This window comes from Heliangelus exortis, chromosome 7 (assembly GCF_036169615.1).
Source record: "Heliangelus exortis chromosome 7, bHelExo1.hap1, whole genome shotgun sequence".
Classification (NCBI taxonomy): Eukaryota; Metazoa; Chordata; class Aves; order Apodiformes; family Trochilidae; genus Heliangelus; species Heliangelus exortis.
The window spans coordinates 21881871-21908147 of record NC_092428.1 but is presented as its reverse complement, the minus strand read 5'-3'; the positions used below and the strand labels follow the sequence as shown (position 1 = coordinate 21908147).

At 36.2% G+C, this 26277-nt stretch overlaps 1 long non-coding RNA gene across 1 annotated transcript in view; it reads left to right on the top strand.

Annotated features, from left to right (window-relative positions):
• Nucleotides 1–26277, top strand: part of LOC139798051 (uncharacterized) — a 120516-nt gene that overhangs the window by 80814 nt on the left and 13425 nt on the right. The window contains exon 2 of the long non-coding RNA XR_011726686.1: nucleotides 10772–10890. This is a non-coding gene — a long non-coding RNA (uncharacterized lncRNA). The remainder of the gene's footprint in view (nucleotides 1–10771; nucleotides 10891–26277) is intronic.

Genomic DNA, 26277 nt, shown 5'->3' with positions numbered 1-26277 from the left:
TCCTGTAGTGGAATCAGCTGAAAGAAAACATGCTGGTACCTAGCTAACTCCTACATTTGAATAATTAGCAATGATTTTTAAGAGCTGTTTTGCTTAGTTTCTGGTTGATTGTGCACTGTGATAGTGACTTCTTGTGTCTTGTTTACCTTTTGCTTTTTTAAGGATATCAATATAGTACCTGTATGACTTTATCAAAATTTTACTTAAATTGAAAATTTCTGCAGCAAAGTCACCGTTTTTACAAAACACTACACATCTTTATTACTGTTTGCAAAGATCAAAAACTTGAGACAAGAATATTGCAAATATGAAATGTTTAGCTTGCTGGTTTTAATATTTTAAGCATAGTGTAACAGAGAAAGTGAGGGGGTTTTGTAGCCTGTATTTGAAAAATCCAGTATAGTTGAATTTAAACCATCGGGTTTTAGGGATTTTACAGAGCAGTCAACCTCTGAAATTCAGTTCTCAATATTAATGTACTCTGCAATTAGTTTATATTTAATTCTTTGTTTCTGGCTGGGTTTTTCTTTTGTAATAACATAAAGGATGGTACCAAGTATTCTGAAATTAATTCAGACTTGAATTTGTTAAACTTATAGTCCAATTTGTAATGAGATCTGGAAATGTTTGTTTCAGTAGAGGGAAGCTTGGTAGAAAGTCATCTCTGAAATCAGGATTTTGTCAAGTAATGAAGGGCCTGAGGATGCTTAGTTCAGGATACAAGCCATGAGGTGAACTGTGTATTTTTAGTCACAACATGGAAATAGACCATAAAAAAATGCTGTCAGCCTTAGGATATGCACAACCCTTCCTGTTGCCCTTCTGTATGAGAATTCCCTTTAAATAATTGATTCAGAAGCAGTCTAAAGGCCATTCAGCTGTATTGCCATGCAATTAGGCTGGTGAGCAAATCATGTTCTGCAAAATGATTTCTTTGTTTCTAAGGTGAGATTTTACATGCAACTTGATGGTTTTGTTCCTCTTAATATTACACAATTCTTGAACTGTCCTTTCCATGAAAAAGAAAATATACCCACAAATTCTTATTAAAGAGGAGAAACGAAGCACTTTTTTGGGGAAAGGATTTAAAGGAAAAACATTTTTGTGTATCCAGCCTAATATCTGTTTCACTGGTGTTTGAAAAGATCATCCAGTCTCACCAATACATCACAAACTTTTAAATGTCCCCTCATTACCACAGGCTTGATGCTCCAACTCTATTGAAACTGAAATCCTTCAGTGACCAAACACAGGAGCTTAGGCATGACCAGTTTAAAGGCAGAGAAATTACAAGATGATTTATACCATATAAAAGAACATTACGACGAGTTTTTAATCCATATTATTTAAGGATCTATACCCATGTTCATCATCTGGATCTTAGCTTGATTAAAGTCTTTTCCACTATTTTATCACCTGGAAATTTGCAAGCTTATTGTCTCCAGTTAAAACAGGCAATTAAAATGAATTGTTGCTCTGGTCATGTCACACAATGAAATTCGAAAGAGGTGTCTTATTCAAGGAGTAAAAGGTGGTAAAGCCACATTGGCCAGCCTGAGGTAATTGTTTTACATCTAAAATGTAATTTTTTATGCTGCTTCCAGGTTGTTTGCAGCTGTCCTGTTGCCTTGTGTGTATGTATCAGTTCAGCTGGCACTAGTTTGTAAAATTCTTAGGATTAAGGCTTCAGATACTACATGATCCAAATTCCCATTTAGCAGCTACCTTCCTTGAAGTCAGCTTCAAGGTAGAGAGTAAGTATCATAAAGAGATGCTTGGCTTTTTTTCTTTGCCTTCAAAATCCAGAGAAACAACTTTGCATGTAGAAAGGAGTTTGTGTAGTTACTTGGGAGTCAGCTTCGACTTGAGGTTTGCTTGGATTGTGCAAAAGAGCAAAAATCACTAAATTTTTGAGCCACTGGAACTGAAGAAAATGTGACTAAAATATTATCTCATTGAATCATAAGGACTATTTATTTTCTAGCTGGGGAAGTATGAAGCAGAAATTTGAGCACCTGTATCTTTACTTGCTCTTAGTAACTGCTTTTAAACAAGGCATGTGCCATAATGAAAGGAAGTAGTAGCAAGATATTCACTGTATTAAATGTACTTCTGCTGATAGACAACCATTGGTTGACTGGACTCCCATGTGTAATTATTCCAAAGCATGCCATAAAAATTATTGGGATTTGTAAATGTCACTGGATCTGGATGTAATGAAGTGGCTCTCTGATGTAGCATCTACCTTGATGCTTCTGGGTTTAAGAAGATGAGCAAAACTCCCAGCTTTGCACCAAACATTGTGTTCACAGAAGTGGATCTGCACGTTTCTTTTCTCCTTTTGTTGGAAGGAAGTAGGAATGTGTCATGAAGGCACTAGAATGGAAGTCAGGATTGTCCTGTTTGTGCCACAGACTTTCTGTGTGGCCATTTGATTCCCACCACTGCACTTTTCCACTTGAAAATGGAAATTCTGCTTTTTTGTTTCAAATAGTATTTTTTTTAAGAAAATATTTATTAATCGTGTTTGAAATATTAGGATGTGACACCAATAAGTGATGCTAAAGTAGTACCTGGTCACATTCTTATTGAAAGTTGAATTTTGTGTGTAAATTACTTAGGTCAGAAATTCCTTAAGCAAGTTTCTGTTAAAAAGGAATCCACCAGAAAAATTCCTCATCTTAAGCCTAAAAATATTGATTATTTGGCAGCAGAAAAAAATTCAGGAAAATCTTAGTTTGAAATCTACCTGTGAAATTCATGGTATGTCAAAAAGCAGATTAATTTCAGGAACCAAATCGTGATACTGCTGGTTTCAGAAATCTCTGAAAATCAGTTGTCATCATCCTATCTCTCATCTGATAGGTTGTCAAGTTATGTTTGTATTGTAAAGAAGCAATACTTAGCCTGTTACCCACATTATTAAATAAAAGTAATGTTTATGGTATCATTTGCATCATTAATACTATATTACTTGTATTACAAGCATTTTAGTTTCTTGGTCTCTCAGTGTCAAGTTGGATGAAGCTGTTTAAAGAAGTCTCTGAATCAGTGGTGCCAATAAATTTATCTTATACTCCAATACATGGATTTAGGAATCTCTGCACTTTTTTTGATGGCTTTTAAGAACTCTTCTCTAGTTGTTATTTACTGGTCTGGTGTAGAGGTTTGTAAGTGGGACTTGCAGGCACTGAAATGATGCTTAGCAATTTGCTGAAGCCATGATTTTTGTATCATTCTCCTACTGTGCTTGAAATTCACCCATTTATGTTTAAGTATGACAATGTGAAACAAGCAGAAATAACCACTATTTGTTTTATTTGGGACAAATTTTTCAGCCTTTAATCATGCAAGACTTGCATTGTCCTCAACAGGATTTCTGTGTGATGAAGGACTGTTGCATTTAGTGGTTTGAGGTTTTGTTTCTTATATTCTCTGTGCCTAAGTACTGACAAATATACTCCTCTAACACCTTATTTATTTTTTATTGGAAGTAGAAGCTTACTTTGCCTCCCTCTTCTTGATTTTTGTTGTTGATTTACATGGGTGATTGCTCCCTTAGTATGTTTATCTATCACCAGAACTGTGAGATATCACCATCAGTGCAAACCAGAAGAGAAAAGATCACCCAAATTTTGCTATTTATTTAAAGGACACATTAACCTTCAGAATCTGATTTATTCTTTGTTTGCATATCCATGGACTCCTACACTCTGTAATGTTTTTATATAAATGGTTCCCATGAAGCAGGTGACTTTACATTAGTTCTGGTGCCTTTTTTTTTTTTAGTGTCTGAATCTTGTTGCTGCTATAGCAAGCTTGCTCAGTTTCTGGTTTTGTAGAGAGAAGTTCAGACAGAGCATGAAAGTCTCTACATTGAATTATGTTAAATGTTTGAAATATTTTTCTGAATGAGACCTCATGTGAGATTAGGAACAATTTATGTGACATTCGATTTTTTTACTTATTATTATTATTATTATTATTATTTTTTCAGTTTGCATAACAAGCCTCCTCTGGGAGGTTTTTGGTTAGTTTGGGTTCTTCCTCCTTGTGCACACAAAGTGTCACTTAAACTGCAGCAGTCGTTTACAGATATCTGGCCTGTCCAGTGCAGTGTTTTTGGGTTGTCCATAGAAATTTCCTATTTCATTCATGCCATGAGAGATCTACTGAGCACCATTAACTGTGCAGAAATTGCTCATCATGACCATCACCATTTTAGTAGGAATTCTCCTCATTGCTCCCCCCATTCCCAGGGGCATAGTGTGATGGTACTTTAGAGTCCTGCTGAATCATCTGAAAGGAGGTTGGAGCCAGGGGGGGGTTGGTCTCTTTTCCCAGGCAACTCTCAGCAAGACAAGAGGGCACAAGAGGTCTCAAGTTGTGCCAGGGGAGGTTTAGGTTGGACATTAGAAAGAATTTCTTTATGGAGAGGGTGATCAGCCATTGGAATGGGCTGCCCAGGGAAGGGGTGGATTCTCCATCCCTGGAGATATTTCAAAAGAGCCTGGATGTGGCACTCAGTGCCATGGGCTGGGAACTGCAGCGGGAGTGGATCAAGGGTTGGACTTGATGATCTCTGAGGTCCCTTCCAACCCAGCCAATTCTATGATTCTGTGATTCTATGATCTGTTACCTCCTATTTATAATTCCTCTTTATGTAGTTTCAAATAGGTCCCTGCATATGACTGATGCACATCCCTGTGGCATATGAACACACTTCAGAATCTTCTACATTTCCATGATATCCAGTAGTCCTGACAAGACATCTCCAAGATTTCCCAGTGAAGCAGTTAAACATTTGTCTAACTGACTCCACCCACATCCCAAATGTTTGCACAGCTCACTGAATCACACAAAATGTGGCCCTTATTGCCACACCTTCTCCCTCTCTCTATAGGTACAACTGTTGCACTACTGGAGTGAGAGGAAAGATGTAATCATCAGCAGCTTACTGTGTTTTGAGTGGTATCAGAGAGACAGATCTGGTTTTTGAAATCATCAGAATTCCAGATGTGTTTTCTATATTCTCATTCATTTAGAGCTTAACCTGTCTGATGACATCAAGGCACTTTCCTAGAGATGCCTGTTCATCATGTACCTTGACAGACAGGATGTATTTGCTAACAGCTTTTTAACAGGAGACAAAATTGGAAATTGCTGATCTGATTTTTAAAATTATTCAAAAACTGTTATGTTTTTCTGCAGTAAGACACTGCTTTTCTTTGAGCTGTTCCTGTGAAAGTCTTTGATTTACATTTTAGCAAGGACACCCAAGGAATTTTCTGATGGCAGCTGACCGAGTCTATTTCCATATCTCTCTCTTCAGTCTGGGGATAAGGAGCCTGCAGAGTTTTTATTAATCTCAGAACAGAGAATATCAGCACAGGGCTGCCAGGATGAGTGACAGATGAGAGATCAACTTTTAAATGCATAGTCAAATCAAATGTTTTCCAGAAGTAGAAATAGGAAGAGAACCACAGACATCTTGTTTGGATTGAATCTCTATCATTCATTTAATGTATATTAACTTGAAATGATGGATGTCACTTACAGTAATCAGAGTTGTGATTTCTAATTGTCTAGGAGCAGAAGGAAAACTTTTAGAATAAGGCTGAAGTTCAGGAACTTGCATCCCATTTAACAGTTACATTGATTCCCTCTTTCTCAGAAGAATCATAGCCAGTGGTACATCAGTCACTCTGATATGTTACTTGTTGATTTGGTGGTAGGTAAAACAAAACATTTTCCCATTAGTATCAAAATAAATACTGATATTTAAAGTGTAATTAGAAACTATCATATGGTAGGGTACATTTTAACCTTTTAAATTGGCATATTATCTTTTTCTTAAACACCAAAGTGTTATGAAGTTTTGGTAATGGAATGTAAAGTCAATGCTCTTGACTTTTCAAGACTGTGTCCCCTCTATATTCTCATTTGTTGTAATGGCTGCTGGAAACCTGGATTTTGAATGAGGCTCTAGCATGGATTGAGAACCTCTAACACTGTGTATCAGACTGAAAAATATGCTTTCATCCTGGTTTTGGAAAGTTTCAGTGCTATCTGTGTGTTCCAAAGGTCATAATTAATGTGCCAATATCAAATGTGTAGTTCAGACAAAAAAGTGCTTGTACTGGCAAACTGACACAAGTGATTGGGAATCACAGCTCAGGTGAAGTAGCAATTAAAATATGATTACTCTTTATAATAAAGTGAGGCAAATGGAAGATGGACTACAACAGCTACTGTGAAATTAAGTGCAGAGTGTTGTTATGGGAAAAAGATGTATTTTGAAGCTTTCAGAATATGATTGCAATGACTAAACTTGTGTTAAATTCATTCTAATATTTGTCAGCAAGCCCTTGAGCGTTGTTACCATTTTTCTTTTCCTCCAGAAAATGTGGTGCAGCCCAGCTGGTGTTCAATTTCTGTTCATTTTCCTTGAATTGTTATCTACTCTTAAGAGAGAGTTTCTTTTAAAAGAAAATTTTAAATTAGGTTTTTAATTGAAGGTAGAGTGTTACAAAGTATAGAGATCAAAATATAAACATGAGTGAAACTAATTCATAAAGCCTGTTTTGGAGTAACACCTTTATGTTTCTGCTATTACTGTGCTGAGGAACAGTTCTGGCATTTCATGCCTGACTTTCCTCTTTAGAGTGTTTTTTTAGCTTAACATATAGAAAGTTCTTTGTAGTTATTTTGGGTTGGCTTTTGTAGGAGGATGCTTCCGTAGCCCAAAGTAAAATCTCTTAATTGCAGGGAGGGCAGAATCTGTAGTGCATTTTATATAGCATTTTATATATTGAATCTTAATTATTTCATCCATATGTGTAATCCCATCTGTTTAAGGATGCTGTGCTCAAAGAGCAGGGGGCTTCCTTCCTCCTTCCCCCACCTTGAAGATGTTTTCAACAAAGCAGCATAATCTGTTCCAAAGAAATGCAATTTATTCTTTCTTGTAATGGATCTGGAGAGTGTGATGGGTGGTTAGGTGTAATTGCAACTGCTTCCTAGTAAGGTTAAGTTTAATTCCATTATTTATATAGAGTTTACAGTCCTAATACCTGTGTCTCCATGTTAAATACAGTACAGAAGATAACTGTCTGAAATTTCCCTCCCTACACAACTTTGCAGACTAAAATCTAAAGCCACTCTGGGAAATTAAACAAGAGACTCTTTCAGGACAACATTAAATAATGAATTTGCTTGATATCCGTTTCCCCCATATTATTCAAATCTGTTCATTGGACTTAGAGCAAGCAGGGAGGGTCATTCATTTTTTAAGCTCTTCTGCTGAGAAAATTATTGAGGACATTTGCATAAGAGTTTGTCAAGACTGGTGCTATAAGATTGTGTTTATGGGAGTTTAGTACATTTAGATCTGTTAGAATTTTGTGTGTGCATGTGCACAGAATTTCAGATAGGGATTTTAAATAAATTAATAAATATTGTGAAAAATGCCAGAATAATGTGTTTTACCATGGAAACCTGATAATTCACTTGGAATTTATGTAAGGAACACAAAATATTTTACTGGTTTTTTTTTTCTTGTGGTGTAAGACATGTTGTTTCTGACATGCCATTTAGAAAGCATGGAAGAAACGGAAAGAGCTTATTACATTCTTAAAGGCTGGATGCAATGCTAAACAATATTTAAGCTGCTTATGCATTCAAGCAGAGCTGCAGAAGGTTGGCACTCACTGGGGTTATTGTACAGAAAGTGCTGAACAACAGCAACGTTCCCACTGATCTGGCCACAATATTCTCTCGTAAGAGAACACACTTTGGGGCAGGGAGGGAAGTGTTGGGAATGTGCTGTTTGTAAGAAATTACATTTTTGGAAGAAAATACTTTGCTAACCTGCCTTCTGAATTCACTAATTAAGTTAAAGCTCTGGATGTTTAACTTTAACCACAAGCATTAAGTTACATTCCTCAGAATTTTGAACATTTGCTATTGAAGTCTTGCTATGAATTCTCCTTTGTTTTCCTAAGCAACTGTTGTAAATCAACATCTTTTTATAATCTCCCTTTCACTGAAAAAAACGTTGAAGTACAGGAATTAAACCATCTCATAAATTCATTGTAGAAATAAATAACATAATTTTACTGATTCTTCTCCATTTTTTTTTCTTGGATGTTGGTCTTCTATAGATCTAAAGCCAGAGCACAAATGTCACAGAATTTCATTTCCAAGTGATTTCCAAGCATCTTTCACCTTTGGTCAGGTTGGAAATATCAAATGGTATTTTGATTATGTAGTTTCTATTTCTAATCACACCAATACTTCTGCAGTAAGCTGAAAATTGTGAGGGGGGGAATGAAAATGCCTTTTTGTTTTTCTTGAGGAAAAAATAATTGTTTTGAGTAGAGGCTGTGATTTTTAATTAGCTTTTACCTCTTAAATATGGTTGGACCTTCAGAATTAAAGATGATTCTTGCTTTTCATAGTAAATATGAATACCCTACTTAAATTTTATTTTCAGAAGGGAAAAAATATTTTATTTTCTTAGAATCAAAGTAACTAGTTGGAAAGATGAGGCAGGAACATTTTGATTACTTTGAAAAGGTTGACAGTTCTATTTTGACACATTTTATATCTTAGAAAGGACCTGCTCCTGAATTTGTCTTCCTGTGGGCCTCAGGAAAAGAATAGCACATAGAAATGTCCTTCTAACTCTTTAGAAACATGTCCACACGTCTTGGAATTTTTATGAAAACCTAAAAGATGTATACATCTTGGTGGATAATTTAACAGTGTTGTAGAAAAAAAATATTGTACAGAAATAATATTACATGAACCCAGCCCAAAGCTATGAAAAAACATTGTCAGAATTAGAGAGACATTGTCAGAAAAAAATTAAAATGTAGAGTTCTGTATGCTCTTTCTACACAATGTTTTGCAATGGTGAGAGAAATTTCCTTGTTTGTTTTTTGCTTGGTTGGGTTTTTTTAAAGAGAAATAAGATTTTAAATAGGAAATCAAGTAAAAGAATATCTCTGAGTAAGCCAAATTATATTCTAAACTAGTAATACTTTACTCTGTTAGAAGGACTGTAAGTAAAAGTCATAATTCTTCTTGCTTTGTTATTGTACCATGATTTTTCTGTTACTAGAAGTAGTGCATTAGGAGAACTGGAGGTCGTTAAAACACACAGAAGCAATATAATCTTTTTCTGTTTTTAGAAAAGGGATGTCTTAGGCTCATAATAAATTCCCTCTTATTTTCTGTCGCATAGAGAAATTAGAATAAAAAATATTTATTGAAAAAATCCAGTTCATGGAGTTAAGAGTATAACCTGGTTTTGTGAGGATGTTCTGGAATTATTAAGGTTAAAAATACAGACACAGAAGCACACACATACAAACTTGGTCATCCTAATTTACCTTTAAAAATATCTTATGCTCTTAGCCTATCAGCCTGAAGATGTTTGGGACATTTAATATAACATTTTATAAACTTTAATAAAACTTCTTGTTAAAAGTCTTGGCATTCACATCAAGTAAAATCTGTATTCGCTTGAAGGCTTCTCTAATTCCTCTCGCTCTTGTAACTGAAAGGTCAATGCTGGACAGGGATGTGTTCTCAGAAGAAGAAGAAACACCCTCATGCCTCCCCAGAATAACAAGTTCCTCTTTCCTTAAGGACTCAGTGACAAGTTTGTGCCATGCATTCCAAAGCTGCTCTACCAGAAAACAGGAGAGAGAGCCTGGAATGTTCTGGTGAGCCAAGTGCCATGCGTGCTCATATGGAGTCACTGGGAGATGGATGTTACCAGACAGGGAGGACATTTGGGTCACTTGGGATCTCCTAAAACATTGTCACATCTTTCACATTTCAGTTCAAATGGTAGGGTTCTGCCCCTCGAGTTTCCTGATTCCCTGCTCAGCTCACAAAGTCTTGGTGTCCTCAAGTGCTTACAGAGAGAACTGCTGAATGGTTTATCCAGGTGTTTGGATACCTGTGATTCAGTCCAAATGAGGAGGCAGTTAGAGCAAAACCTTCTGAACTGACTAGTTTTGATTTTCTTTCACCCCTGCCACCTAGATGTTTCTATTCCCAGCCTTCAAAACGAGCTGTCAGTACCCAGTATCTAGAAAAAAAAGAAGCTGTACCACAGATACAGGTAGAGTGTAATAGAAGTCTATCCCATCAGGTTTTTCTGCTTGCTGGTCTCTAAATGTGACAGAAATATCTCTGGTTTGTAACTAGTTGTCTTGTAAATCAAGTAGGCTGTAAGTAGTTTCTTTGAAATCTGTTTTAGTGTAATTTCTTTTTCTTTCTGACCTGAAAAAAAAGGGCAAAAATTGAGAAAAGGGCATAAAATTACAGATAATAATAAGTGGAAAGGAAAACATAGTTAGAACTTCAAAATGTTAGCAGAAGTAAATTACAGGGATCAAAAAAAGCCTGAATGTAAATATGCTTTTTTTACACAGAAGTGGGAGGTATGCTGTCGTGGCTTAAAAGAAGTTTTCAACAGTTACCCCATGGTAAAAGTAAAATAGCACCGTGTAAGATAATAAAAATTACCAACAGCAATGCAGAAAAAGGAAAAAGGACACTTTAATTTAATGGAAAATAAATTCATTGTGTAGAGCCTTGCTGCTCCCTGAATCATCAAACCAAAAAACCTGGTGCACTATTAAAGGATGTAATTCAATCATATACACTTTTAAAATTGAAATTTTACTTGATTTTGTAGAAAAACACATCTCTGTGTTGAGCATAACTTCATTCCATTGCTTCTCTTTGCAAACAGTGTCCTGGCTCCAGGAGCTATATCTACCTCTGACTGCCATGTCCCAATCAGGAGTGTTCCCAGAGCTCAAGTGCTGCTCTAATTATCTGATGAAAGTTCTTTGGAGGCAAAAACAAGAGGTGAGACATTAGAAAGGACTTGAAAGTGTGAAAACAGAAAAAAATTTAAAGCTCTAAGATAGAGACAAGGTTTCTCTCAGCTGGATACATAACTTGTTGCTGGTGTCCTACTCTGTCCTTGAATCCTAGCTTTGAAAACTTCAGAAACCCTATATTTTAATGTCTGTATCCTAATATCTACCAAGGAAATCATCTTTATCAGTGACATTCAACTCTCTTCTTAATAAGGGGAAAGGATGCCTCTTTCTCTCCTCTTTTTAATAAAAAAATGTTACTGTTTTCATGGGCTAAACCAATGCTCACTGTTCCTTTCCTAAAGCTTCCAGAGACCTCGTATCTTCCTACATCTCTCAGGTGCTTTAGAAAAGTAAAGTAAAATCATGGTATTAAAGAAAGCACTTAAAATTATTTTGTGTTATTAGCATATAGGGAAATTGAGTTAATTACATTTTTGTCAATGACATATTTGAAGTGATTAGAATGATGAGAGATGCAGAGCCAGGTAATAACTGCCTAGTGGGATTTGTTGGGGGGCAAAGGGAATTTCTTGACCACAGCCTTAATGAAAAAAATGGCTTTGGATGACATAAACTTTCATGGGTTTGTTTTTAGATCTGGAATAAATCAACCACTGGATTAAGACATGTCATCTGTTCTGTTGGATAGGCAATTACATGTAAAAGAGATTTTTATTTTATTTATTTTGTGTTCTACTTCTTTTAAAGTTTAACTGGAATTATACATTTTCATTTATACTTACATACAAGTAGATAAGTACAGTATGATTACAGCAGATCTGGAAAGGGAGTATTAGAAAGTAGCAAAGGTGTCAGGAAATAATATATGATAGATGCTGTTCCAAATATCAAAATATTAATAAGTCTGGATCATATGTAAGTACAAACACATATATAATTTTAGTCTCATATTTTTCAGATTCCTCTGTAAGGTCTGAATGCTGCTTCAGTGTGAAAGCACAGTTAAAAATTAGTAAAAATTTTTATACTTTGTATTAGTCCTTTAAAAAGAATGCTACAAAATTATTTTTTCAATTATACTCGACACTTTAAATTTTCATTAAATAATTTAATCCTCATTGAAAAGATAAATTGATTTTTAACAATCCACTAATTTCCGTAGAGTTGGAAGTTTGCAGAATGCTGATTTTGATAGAAAAATCTTCACCAGGGGCTCTTGCTGATGTATTTGAAAACTAGTCACTAGTCACACCTTTATATAGTACTTGTTCTTTCTTAATTGGAAAATATTAAAGGGAAGGTAAATTTTAGTAATGTTATGAGGCACTCACTTGTTAACCCCTTTTCTCCAGTTACCCATCTTTTCCCATTCCATCAGCCCACACTTTCTCTTTAAATGCTTTGTACATGTCTGGATTTGAATCAGCATTTTGTTCGGACTCGTTGCTGTTGTTCCTCAAAAAAAAAATCCTATAAATTTTTCTGTATCAGGCTTTTGTAAAGCATCTGAATTGCCCACAGCAATATCACCCAAGGCTGTTGTCTTGCTTGATTTTTATGAGATAAAGAGAGTTTGACTGGGTCAGCATTTGTATGGCAGCCCTCCAGGTAAGACAGAACCCAGAGAAGCACCAGGAGGAGGATTCATTAACACACATCTCTTGGCTGTTTCTTTCATTACTGTCTTAATGGTACAATTTGGTCACATCAGTAGGGTTGTACATCCAAGAGTATGATCTGTTGGTTGGTAAGAGTGACAGAACCATTTATCAATGAAGGTTTTAAACTAATGCTCAGAAGTCAGCAAAACACATCCAGCTTCTCTGTATTCAGCTGTAAAATAGGCAGCCTCTTTTTCACAACTCTTTTATGTCTCCTCGGTGCATATTCCTAAAACAGGATAATGTTTATTCCTCTGTGAGTATGTGAGCTCTAAACCAGTTGAGTTCTGACCTTATTTGAGCTCCCCTTGGAAGTTAACTGTAATCTGTACTATGAGGATACACAGACATAAGATTTTTAGGGTAAACCAGGAAAGCCTTAATTCCCAGGGCCACATTACAAACTCATTCATGTCTGTTCTGCCCAAGAAGAGATTGAAATGAGGGACAGATGATTGATTATAACATTGTTAACAGATAAGAAGCTGACCTCAGCTGAAAGTAGTGGCAGAGCAGGCAGCAGAGGCAGGTGTTAAGCCCTCCTATGTTAGGCAAACACAGCAGCTGTCTCTCTCCCCTCCAACACCACTTAATTACCAATAACCTTCACATTTCAATAATGGCTCAATCTCTCCACTGTCCAAGGAGAGAATTCATTCTCTTCTGTGTCACTGGCATCTTCCCTCCTACAAGGAATGTGTTTTTTTCTTCTTCATTTTCATTAATTTTGGTGCAGCCTTTAGCATTGTGCCACTAGGATGCATGGAGATGACTTTCTTTACAGTTCAGTCTCATTTCATCCACTCTGCTGTTCTTTTGTGTGTGTGTCTGTGTGTCTGTCCCTGTACCAACACCTTTCCTGCTGAAGTTTACAAAAGCTTCTTTTGGTGATCTGCATCAACCTTCATCAATTTACTGTTCCTTGCAACCCTACATACACAGAGATAATACAATGCACTTCTGGGCTCAAAATCAATGTTTTGTGAAAAATCTAAGCTTTCTAAAATGCAATCACATTATAAATATTTGTGAAAGACTATATGCATATGTTTAGTGCAGGTTTCTTTCCTCTGTATGTCAAAATACAGCACTGAGATTTTGGGGAACATCTGTCTGCATCCTTAGCTCTGCTTTGACTGGTCATTCCTACTGATACTCACCTATTTGTTCTATTCTAACACTTCACAGTTGCTACTGTGAGAATCCTTGGCATCTGGGATAACTTTAGGATATCTTTCTGCCTTTAGAAATGCCCTGAAAAGATATTCTTCCTCTCTCTTCTTAAGTATTCTACTTTTTTTGTTTCTCTTACTTTCTTAGCCCTGCTGGTGTGTTGTGTAGCTTAATGCACTCTGAGACATAGTTTTTACATTATGAAAAATAGATATATTGTGCCTCATTGGGGAACCACAGGTCCTCACGTGTAATTGTGAGTCTGTTGGGTATATTGGGATTTAAGAGAAGCTGTGTAACCTTATCAATTCAGACAAAAAAATTTCAATAACCTTCTGAGAAATAGTGTGCAACTGCAGATTGAAATAAATGCTTCAAGTGAAAAACATATGATGTTTTTTATGTTTTTAGCAAGTCTGCACATGCTAATTTAATTACACTCTATTCTGGGCCTTTGATGTGCCTTTATGTGGGCTAGAGCTTCATAAATATAAATATTGCTTATAGCCATATAATTATGGACAGATGGACAAGTAAAATCCAACTGAGAGAGGCACTTGTTTGTCTTCAGAAATGGGATAATTTTGAATGGATTGGCTTTTTAGTTCTATCAGAGTGGCTAGGAAGCAATATTTATGTCTGGAATGTGAGAGCAAGGCACAAAGAAGCATTTCGTAAATCCTCCACTTCCCAATGCTCTTCCCTTCAAAATGTTTTCCTGACAGGATTTGAAATCAAAACATGTGCCACGAATCTCTCTGCTTCTGCAACAATTTTTATCTGTGGATCAATGTCCAGAGAAGAAAAAAAAAAGTGAGAGGAGAGATTGATGAGAAAGTGCAAAGGTAAAAAGCCTCAGGGAACATTGAGCAGACGTGTGAGTTTACAGCCCAGGTTCATTCATTCACAAAAGTTGCAGCCCATGCATTTCCTAGAATTATTCTGAGGGTTTAGTGTGTTTAATTTTTGGTCACTGTAACTGGTGGACATTTATTAGATTCAGAAATGCAACAAGGCTGAATTGCATAATTTCATGTTGGGAGCTTTAATTTTTAAATAACTAATTAGCTTGGGGTTCAGTTTAACAGATAAAGGAAATAATCATAGAATAATTTGTGTTGGAAGGGACCTCTAAATGTCATCCAGTCCAACCCCCCTGCAGTCAGCAGGGACACCCTCACCTAGGTTAGGTTGCTCAGAGCCTCATCGAGCCTCACCTTGAATTCCTTCAGGGATGAGACCTCAACCACCTCCCTAGGCAGCCTGCTTGCTCCATTTTTCCACCACCCTCATGGTAAAGAGCTTTTTCCTAACATGCAGTCTAAATCTATTCTTCTCTATTTTAAATTATCTAATAATGAGTCAGCCCTGAGTTGAAATGTTGAAGATTTGGAGATATTTGCACAGATTCAGAAGAGATTACTACCTATTAATACAAATAGAAATGCAAAGAGTGTGGACTGACTTCAAAATAATCTGCTGTAGTGTAGGCTGATAAAGTCAGAGAAGGGATTTCATTTTTCACTCTTTTCAGGTGTTTGGCTTTTGGATTTGGTTTAGGTTTTTTTGTTGTTTTTTTTCTTTTGACGTGTTCCAGGCCCATGATTTAAGCTTTAATGTTAAACAAAAAAAAAATGGTTGGAAAGTGAGGTTGATGTGCTGAATCTTAGGGTTAGCTTCATCCAGGACATAGTCCCTAGTGAAGTTTTCATCAGCATTGTCTTAAAGTATATGGATATGGAAATACCATGTTATGAAAAATCAGTAAGAAGGGTATGAAATTGTGGCTACATAAATGAATAGATATTGCTATCTTGTGGTAAAATACATCCAAAAATGTGTGGGGGTTGGCTTTCCCAGCAACAAAAGCATAGTTTAAGGCTGACAATATATTTCATCCTTGCTGCCTAGAGAACAGTTATTATAGAAACTAAGTACTCATCCAAAGCACCTATGGGCATTCACCAATTAGAATAACTTTAATATCTGTTCCCTGGGTTTGGGAATTTTTTTCAGCTTTCTATTGTATCCTGTCCAGAAAGGTAAAAAAATTCTTTTTTTTCCTTTGAGCAAGTTCACTATGTTTAAATCCCACGTAAACATTTATTAATGTTAAGCTATGTGGAACTTAGGATCTAAATAGATTTTTGCATCAGGATTTTAAGGATCTGCAGAATTAAGAACACTCAATCAACCCATTTCTTCTGTTCTATCACAAACACATTTTTACATAATGTAATGTACTAAAAGCATCTCTGAAAGATTTTTGGGAAAAGTATTACATAACCTCATGAAATGTTTCCATGTGAGGCTTATCAGCTGGTGTGTCATTACTGAGATTTTTCATGCTACAAAAAAGGCAAATAAAATTCTTTGTTTGTCTGTATTGACATGTAGGGGGTTGTTCTGTGGTATACAAGACAATATTTCATGGCAGGTGTGAAAATCAGATGTAATATCTTTAACTGCTTCATAAACTTGATCAGTGGGCTTGGATCCAGAATATTCAGATATGCTGAAACTGAAGTTTCTTTTCTAGGATAATATTTCAGCAGAGAGCAGAAGGAAACACAAGTCAGTCAACCCCAAAGAGGCTTTCTGTTTATAGTACTTCATAAATACTGATGCTTGAAAAAGCAGCAGTGAAACAAGGCTACTTTACAAACAGTTTTCTCAGCCTTTAGTTTATAGCAGCAATAGTGACAGGATGCTGATTCAGGGGCCTGTAGTATTTTCTTTAGGTTAGGATTTCTCCCCTCAAGCTCATCAAATCACGAGGATTTGTCCTACTTTTCTACTCCCATCTAATGTATCAGGCATGCAGGAAAACAAAATTAATCTGCAAGAAATGTAAATAAAATTTAACAGAACACATCAACTCTCAGGCAATCTTCTTTAACTGCCATGTTGTGGTATTGAAAATCACTGTTATCTATAAAAATTTTACATTATGTTAAGAATTGTTATAAATCCAGCCTGGGTATATGCTTATAGAAAGGTAAGTACTTACAAGTATAGGACACACAAGTAATTATTACTGGGTCAGTTTCTTCAGTCTGCTAAGAAAATCCTACTTATGTAAGAAGGCCTACATAAGTCTTGATGTCATTTCCTGAAGTGGCACCTGTATAGTTTCAGGGCTGGGCTGACAAATAAAGAGTTGGCTGATTACTGATAGGGTAATTTTAGATTTTCTGATTGTGACAAGTAATAATCACAATGCCAATAGTCACCCAATGCCATCTCTTGCCAAAAATCTTTGTCTGTTAACTTAATTCCACTGATACGTGGTTTTTGGCACTGTTCTAAGTAATCCCACTGGTTACAGAGTGGTGCTGGTAAGGATGTGCTATGACAAAGGAGTCAAGGCAAAGGACATGGGTTAGTGGTAGACTTGGCAGTGCCAGGTTAATGGCTGGATTTGATGGTCATAAAGGTCTTTTCCAAGCAAAACAGTTCTATGGTGCTGTGACAACTCAGAGATGGCAAGGAAAGTCTGTCCATTGAGAATCCCCTTCACATTCATGAAACTCTGTCTCGGAGCTACTTGTCTCTTTGTAGCTACAGGATCTCAGGATCTGGAAGGATTGTGGGGGGTTTTATTATTATTATTTTTTCTTGTACCTTTCATGTTGTTCATGAACAACATGAACAGTTTTGATAAACTGAGGAAATGAGGAAGCAAGAGGGGCTACAGTTAAAGAAGAAACACATCTTGTTGGGAACCAAGTGAACAGGGAGGACAGCCAAAAGATGGGACCCTGAGCCTGCTGGGGAGCAAGAGAGGATCCATAAAACAGTTCCATGCCTATGAACAACACAGACACAGGGTGAGGACATGCTCTTACATCACCTGTCACAAAGAATAGGGCTGTTGTGCTAATCTTAAACATCATGACATCCTTGAAAGGGCTATTTACTTTGTTCTTTCACAAAGGATATTGTGTTCAGATTATATTTAAAAGGATATTACATTCAGATTATATTTAAAAAGCATCATTCAAAACAGAATTTTTATTTCCTATAGCAGAGCATGCAAATAAATTTAGCAGGTGTTATTAGAGCTAGCAGGAGGTGGAAGGAGAATAAAAATTGCTGACAGGGATTTTCTCAGTGTGCCACTGCTGGGATCCTGCAGAGTCAAGACAGCCCTAGATAAAGCTGCAGTAAGCTTGCTCTTTATGGGAAATCTATCTCTTTTATATTATCTCACCTATGAAATCTATTTACAGAAGAGGAATTTTCCATTCACCTTTCCTAAGACCATTTTATTTTATTGCTCAAAATAGAAGGGCAGTCTGCAGCTACATGTGGTAAACCAGTGTGATTTGTTAGCAGGAATATAAATGAAACATTTTCCTACAAGTTCACCTTTTTCATTTTTTCTGTAGGTCTAGAAAGTTCATTGGTTGGACTGTTCCAGTAGTACAGGTGATTACATTGTTGCTCTAAGCCTGCTTTTGTTTCCTTTTTCCGTAACAAGTTTGCCTAAAATTAGGCCAGCATGATAGATGGTGGATTAAAATACTTTTCTATTCCATGTACTGGATTTTCCATCTTTAAAAGCACTCTGAAATGTATTGTACTCACAAGAAAACTGGCCTAGGCAATTTATTGGGTTTTGTTGTCTTCGGGAGAGTTTATTTTGAAAAATAAAAAATAGTTCCTGAAACAGGAAAAAAAATCAGTCTTGGTTTGCATTAAAGGTCTTCTGCAAATCACTACTTCTTGGGAAGGGAAGAGGAACATTTGTTCTCAGAAAATGTACCTATCCTGATGTCAGTGATATGAAGAAATGGGTAAGAACTGTAGAATGAAGTTGGCATTGGTGAAATGTCATCACTTCTTCCTGCTACAGCAGAGCATTTCTGATTATTTTTATTTTCCCATTCTGCTCTCCTGCAAGGCAAGGAAAGGAGCCCTTCTGCCCTGTCCCTGGACTCCTCCCCTCATACACACTTTCCTATCTTTTTGCATCCTCTTGTTGCTCAAACTTTTTCCTACTTTTCTGGAGCAAATCCATCTCCCACAATCTGTGGCTTAATCAGGATAGCTCTTAGAACTTGACTGGGTTTTCTGGGAAGATAATGAATTGCCTTCCACAAGCAGTGATTTGAATGCTGAGGTCACCAGCACAGAAGCACAGACTTTTCCTACCAGGACAAGAGAATACAGGCAGGGATAAATTTCCCTTAAATTCACTCTGTGCCTTAATATTGTGCAGGCATGAGTTCTCAGTATTTTAACTGTGAGAGGGGTTAAACTGTTTGTAAACCTCTGTTTACTCCCTGTCTTCTCCTTTACACACTGCAATCCTGACACAGCTGCCAGAAGCCTCTGGAAGGTGCAGTGGAAACACAACAACCCTTGCCCTTTAAATCAGGCTGCTGGGTGTCACAAAATGTCACACCATGGCCAGTGATGTCTGTGTGGTCGCAGGTTGGGCAAGAACACATTGCCCATGGTGGTCAGTAATTAAACAGCCAGCAATGGCTGAGCCTGACAACCAGAAGCTAACTGGGCACTCCTTACCTTGCTATTTAAAAACAAAACAAAAAAAATGGTGCAAAAATCAATGTGAATCACACTGCCCGTAAGCATTTTGGCTGGTATTAGGGGGGCACATTTTCTGCAGAGCTTATGTATTTCTTAAACAAGCCTCATTTACCCTCACTTTGATTTTTTTCCTCATTCCCTGGTAATGCAGAGAACAGTTATGAACCATAATTATGCCTTTCATATTTATAGTGTTCATATCTTCTGTCTCCTAAATAGTTAGGTTCATGAGCAAAAAAGGGGGGTTTCCCCCCATCCTATTTCTTCCCTTACTACAGAAACACTTTCTGTGAATCTGAGTTTATTTCTCCCCTGATATCACACTGCTTAAGTGACACTGAGAGAGCATGGATTAAAATGGCTAAGTGAGGAAACAGAAACTGAACAAACTCGTCCTAAAATACTTTGGTCTTTGCTAATCTTTGGCTCATTAAATCCTTTTCTGAAATTGCTACTAAGGAACAAGCAAATATGTTGTACTGAGCAACCCATTTACACACAGAAATAATGGGGAATCGTAAAATACCTTATTTCTTTTCCTTCTCATGGGAGAAACTATTTTAGCATCTCTTGTGGATTAAAACATAGAAACATAAACAAAATTCAAATTATTTTCATGCCCAACAAACAGTTTTCATGATAATTTCAGTTTCATGGAGGGATGTTATGGGCCCATCAGTAATTACTCTGTATTATGCTGTTAAACTATTAAAATCAATGCAATTCAGTTTAAACTCTTAAAATTCACATTTAATTTGGAGAATTGGACTATTTTTTCCATTTCAAGGTCTGTCCCAATAGGATTAGGCTACATAATGCTATGCAGAATTACAGCACTAATGTCACACTGTTTCAAACTTGTTTCCTAGAACTAAAGAAACATTAATAACACAACAGTGAATTAAAAGTTAATACTTTTAATAGAATTCACCAAGTTTATATTCACTATAACAGGTAGTGCTATACATCTTTGCAGGAAAAAAGAAAGGGAACATGGAAGTATTTTGCCCATCAGGGTCAATACCTTGGACTTCTCCATTTACCTTCTGTTCCTTACAGAGCTGCAACAGAACCAAGATAAATGTCTCTACATCCTACATCTTTCTGTTGAAATGACTTAGAAGATTTCCAAATACAAAATTAATATTCTTTATCAATGAAGAACTTAATAGAGGTATTTCTAAATCGCTCTTTCAGAAAACTTATTAACACTGGGATGACCATACACCACTGTAGAAAACCTCCATCTTTCTGTCGTTAAAGATAAAACTGTTGTTATATTCATAGCTTGGAAACAGAAGTCAAATAGAAATATCTTTGTGAAGAGGGCTTGGTATTTGAGTTTGTGCACAGAATTATTTTCTGAGATGTACTGAAAGCTTTTCATTTCATTATTAGAGCTTTATTGATAGAAAGGTTTTATGTTTCTTACCTTTTTTTTTTCTTTCTAATATTGTAGTGTTGTTGCTAAGTTTGTTTCTCAGTGGTTGCTGGGAAATCATTGTAGACAAATGTGTTGAGGAAAATAACCAAGGATAATTTCAGTGTATTGAGCAGAAGCAGAGAAGACCAAACTTTACTTCTTCAACATAAAATAATTAAATATAAATGCTTATACTATTCCTTCCACTCCTCCCACCTCCCCCTTTTTCTACTGGATTTTCTAAACTAAGAATTATGCTGTAATCAGGAAGGAGTGCCTACTGTATTATTAGTCCCACTGACATCAAGGGGATGTAGAATAATAAATTGCTAAGTGCACAGACAGGAAAGACAGCTACAGCTGGGGATCTGCAAAAGATTTTACAGCTAAAAAGAATATGGAAAATACAAAATTTTCAAAAATAACACAAACAAAATAAACATTTTAATGCTTTGACAGAATACTGACTCCTAAATTGAGAAGGTTTGTGTTGCTTTATTAATCGTCATGAAACTATTGTAGCATTTTAATACAAAATTTAGCAATCTGAGCATTTATATATTTACATAAGGTCAATCCACAGGGTATATATTCAGTTAGATTGTAGGAGTTCACCTAATTACAACATGGTAGTTCTACATAGGAATTGAAACCAAGCTCTGGTTAACAATGTAAAATTTGTTAAATCATAGAGTACAACATCAGGGTTTCAAGATGCCTGTCTTCAGATTGTAAAGTATTTGCAAATCTTGTTCTGGATGAAAATCTGTGGTGGCTGAGTGCTTCATGGAGGTTTATTTTTATTTCAGCCATTACCTGTTCACTTGAGTTGGCCATTTATTTTTCATTCATATTTTCAGGTTGTGAGTGCCAGTGGAAAGAAAAGATTTGACAGATAAAGACTTTTCCAATATCTATTTAATGGTTTCATTGATTAACAATGTAAATAAAAAGATCTAATAACACTTGGAGGGTTCACATGGATCAAATATAACTGGACAATTTGAGAGAAAAGACAGTAGATAGATATGCATTCAGGACAAGGTTTTTTTCTTAATAGACTTTTATTTTGTATACAAACAATTAATTATTATGTGAGCTAGATGATATTAAATTAAGGAAACATTATCCTCCAGAGTTAGATGGGATGCTGGGGCTTGAACTGAACTATACTTAGAGAAAGTCTAGGGGTCAGGAGGGCTCAGTGAAATGGCAGTGCGTGTTGGTAGATGTAATAATATGCAGAATAATTTAAATTTTGGGGGGATGGAAGGGGAAGGGTTTGTGTATGTGTTAATGACAGTCAGTATAAAGCCACTCCCACATTATTTTCTTGTGGGCACACAACCATCCTGCTGACAATGGTGGAATTGGCAGAAATTTTCAGTTATCCTCAAGATTTAAATTGTTCTCACATCTTTGAACCATGTAATTAGTCTGCCTAAAACTCAGAAATAGATTTTGATGGAGTATTAGCTACCCAGCTTCTTTTAGTTTTTGTTAGATTTTGGAAATCTAACTTTTTCTGGCTATTTATCAATGAGCAGCAGCATCTTTAGGTTATTTATGAAGTTCCACCATTTCATTTCCCATTTGTATCTTGTTCACACTTCCATCCAGTCTGTGATGAAGCAGGACCTGCCCACAGATTTTACCTGGTTAGCCCAGCTACCCCCAGAGCTGAGCAGCTGAGAATTTATGTAGGTTTTCAAGAGGGTTTTGCAGCTACACTGACCTGCATGCCCCTGTAGCAATGTTGATTTATGTGGCCAGCTAAGTTAAAGGATATGGGTATCTTTACAAGAGGCAGTATGGATGGAAAAAGAGGGAGCTGTGTCACTGGTTGTTATTCTATAACTGCTAGGTTGTGACAAAATACTAACACAGGAGAAGATTCAGGAGATCAGGGCATCCCAGGAGTTCAAAGGGTCCCTGAGAGTTTGCAGCCTTCCTTATTGGGCTTGGGAAACAGGAAGGTTTTTGAAGTCAGTCTGCAGTCTTTTGCAGTGATGTGGTTGGTGTGCCTGGAAAATAAAGGTGCAGACAAAAGTACAGCCCCAGATCTCTTCCCACAGTCTTTAGTGGTCCTAATATTCTTTCACTTGGCTTTATTTAAAAGTTATACGCTGCTAAATTGCATTGAATTTGCTATTAGAAGTTGTCTTTGTCTTAGGACTCAATTCTTCTTGAAGCTGGCAGCAAAACCTTTGTGTTTCAGAACATTTTATACATGAGAGAAATAGTTGGAGCTGGTTAGTACAGTGATGCTACATTTTACTTTCTGAAAATTTTTTTTCATTCTAAATAAATTTTATAGAATCATGCTTCACACCTGTGCCTTCTGTTTGCAGTCTCAAATATCACTTTACACTTTCTTGTGGTAATTAATCTGCCTGGTCTGAATGTGTGATAATCAAATCCACTTTTCTGTGACTTAAATTGAAGTCCACAGGAGTATTACTGGAAAGCTGCTGCTTCTTGATATTGCAAGGTAGTGTCAAGGTTGGAATATGGGTTTACAGTTAAAATGTATCAGATATTCCTAATTTTTTTTCTCCTTTGAATCTGTTATATGAGAATAAAACACATGGAATAGTAACATATTTTTAGGCTTGCAATAGATTTTTAAAGCTGCTATTAGGAGATGCTGCTAAAATGCTTGAAATACTTTAAACAGATTAATGTGTACCTTAGACCAGGGTCTCAAGTGGTGTAAAGCTGCCTAACTGTGAAAAGTCAATCGAGTTATTCCAAATGTCTGGCCTTTCAAATTTAATTCCAGTCATTTGATCTGTCCTAGAGAAAATTCCATTTTTCACACTCCTGTGTGATGTGAAAATTGATATTCACACAAGGTCCCAGCTGGTAAGGAGCATTCTGTGGGTTGCACACTTAGCAATATGGAAGTTTAAAAAATAATTATGCTATACAGGACCCTGATATCTGTTTGGAGAGTACTCAGTCTGGGTATATTTCTAAGGACAAAATGGTCAACATTATGGAAAAGTAGTAGTAGGTGCCCTTATATATCTTCAGCTCATATTTAGTTTGCCAGAAGCTGTCTATGCCATGCCTGTCTCCTCTTCATCCTGACTCCAAAAAATACTTCCCTCCCTCCCAGATACATTCACTCTCAGGAAGCTCTGACATTTTATTGAACAATACAGAGCATTAACCCAGCTGAAACTGTCAAATGCAGAGATGTCAGGCAGCAAAACCACAGCCTGGGTGTTCAGAGGAGGGATCTGTTTTAAAAGCAGATCTAGAAATTAGAGAATAATTTCAAAAGCAAGTTATTCAGCAGTCCTGTGAAATTTCCAACTATTTAATAAATTATCACATGAAGTATCAGACTTTCCCATCTTTCCCTTTTTTCACTTAAAAAAAATTCAGAAAATTTCATTGGCGATTTAATAATAGGAACTTGGTCCTAAATTCTTTGTGCCAGTGGTAAAGAAACTCCACAGACAATATAGTCTGGCCTCCCAGTGCTGTGAACAACAATAAAATATACTGATCTTAACTTGCCAGAAGTGTTTTATACAACTTCAGGTTCCTGTCTGTTTTGCCATTGGATTTTAGCACTTATATCTAACAATGTATTTTTGCTCTGCAGTCCTTGCAGTGACGCCCCTGAGGGACAAAAAAGACTGTTTAATGCACTCTTGTCCTAGTATCATGCAAACATCAAAGGCATTATAAGGCTCATCCTTAAAAAAATGTGCTTCTGCAGCAGAACTTAGAAATGTTAGGTTTTAGACTGTGCACAATGCACAAAACCCTTCAAGGATGTGCTCCAAACACTCAGAAAGCAACTTGTCTCTTCTTAAATATGTTTTTCAAAACTGTGTTCCTAATCCTCTATTGATTTTGATAGGGAAGTAATATACATTATATAAATACTAAATATCACACCATAAATAAACCCCAGGCTTTTATTGGATATAATAAACCTATCACATATATATAGTTTAAAATCAAGATATTTTCATACTATATTCATTATTTTTATGTCCTTGTAAGTTCTAAAAGTTGGTCTCAAGACAGCAGAAGCCTTTTCTGACCTGAGATATTCTGATGGAAGCAATAATTCACATGTTGTTTATCACCTAATGTGCATTCCTGGGCAAGCAGAGCAGGTGCCTTCTGAAGAAAGGTGGGAGCACAGCTCTGCCTCAGATTTTAATGGTGGTGAGGGGAGCAGGAGGAAAGGTCCAAAGCGTGTTCTAGCCACCCACTGGGAACTTCACTTTTCAGGCACATAGTGATGAATTAAGTTTGCTAATTTTCTGATTTCTAATGCTTCTTTTCTGTCCTGCATTCTGGATTTGTTCTGCTTAGGGATACTCGAAAGGACAGATTTTGTTTCTTGAACAAAAGAAGTATATATATATATATATATACACACATATATATATTTATATATATATATACATTTATATATATATACATTTATATATATAAGTGGTATTTTCTTTATTTGAGGAGAATCATTAATATATTCAGCCCTTCAGTATTAAAAACTAGGAAGTTCAAAATTTCTTTCTTCTATTCAGAAAAAAAAAAAAAAAAGAAACCACATAGTTTAAAGGTAAAAGGTTTTTGGTGTGAAATTGTGAACATTTCTATCATTTTAAGTTGGCGCACACTACACTGTAGTACCAAGAATACATGAGCTATCAGTGCTTACTATAATATTATAAACATTCAGGCTTTGAAAATACTATCTCATATAAAGTATTTTAATAGATTGTTTGTAAAATATCAGAATTCTCAGTGAAAGCTATTTCTGAAAATTTTGCCAAAATTAGAAGAATGTAATTACTTCAGGATCCTGTAATCAAATATTTTGCATAACTTAAAAAGCAAACAATAATATTTATGACCATGTCTTTCATTTGACTACTGTGAAATGATCTCCTAACTTCTGTGTGTCTGAGGACATGAGGGCAGGGACCCTGCTGCTGTGCACAAACAGAATCATTTGTGGCTTGCTTTGCTCCACATAAATAGTTACCCAATATCTATTGATTGATTTGTAGTTTACATTCTAAAAGTAATGTTCAGTACTATTGTCAAAATACTGCATATTGATAAATAAGCATGCATTAACATAAAACCTTGTCTAACCCTTCCCACTGCCTGTAGCCTGCACCTGGAACCCAGGCCATAACATTTTCCTGGAGGCGAATCCTTGGATTCTTCACACCTCTGTTCCCAGCAGGATCAAGCAGCCCATTAGGCACCTCTATTCCACAAAGCTCTATTTTTTTGTTCTCCTGTTGTTTTTCTACATTTGTGGGGCAAGCAAACCATACCAGCTGTTGCCAACAAAAAACAGGGGCAGAAGGTCAGGCTGGACAGATGTCTGTACTTCATTTGAAGAAATTAGTACTAAAATAGGAAGTTATAAATTAATTTCTGTTGAGCTTCATTAAGACACTGCAACTACATTTTGGAGAGCTTTACATAAAGAATCATCTAAACTCTCCCATGACTTTGTGGAAACCAGGGTACTTATAAAATGGAAGGTTTCCTTCCACCTGTTTGGCTTTACACCTATTAAAATGACAGAACAATTGCTGCCAGCTAACAC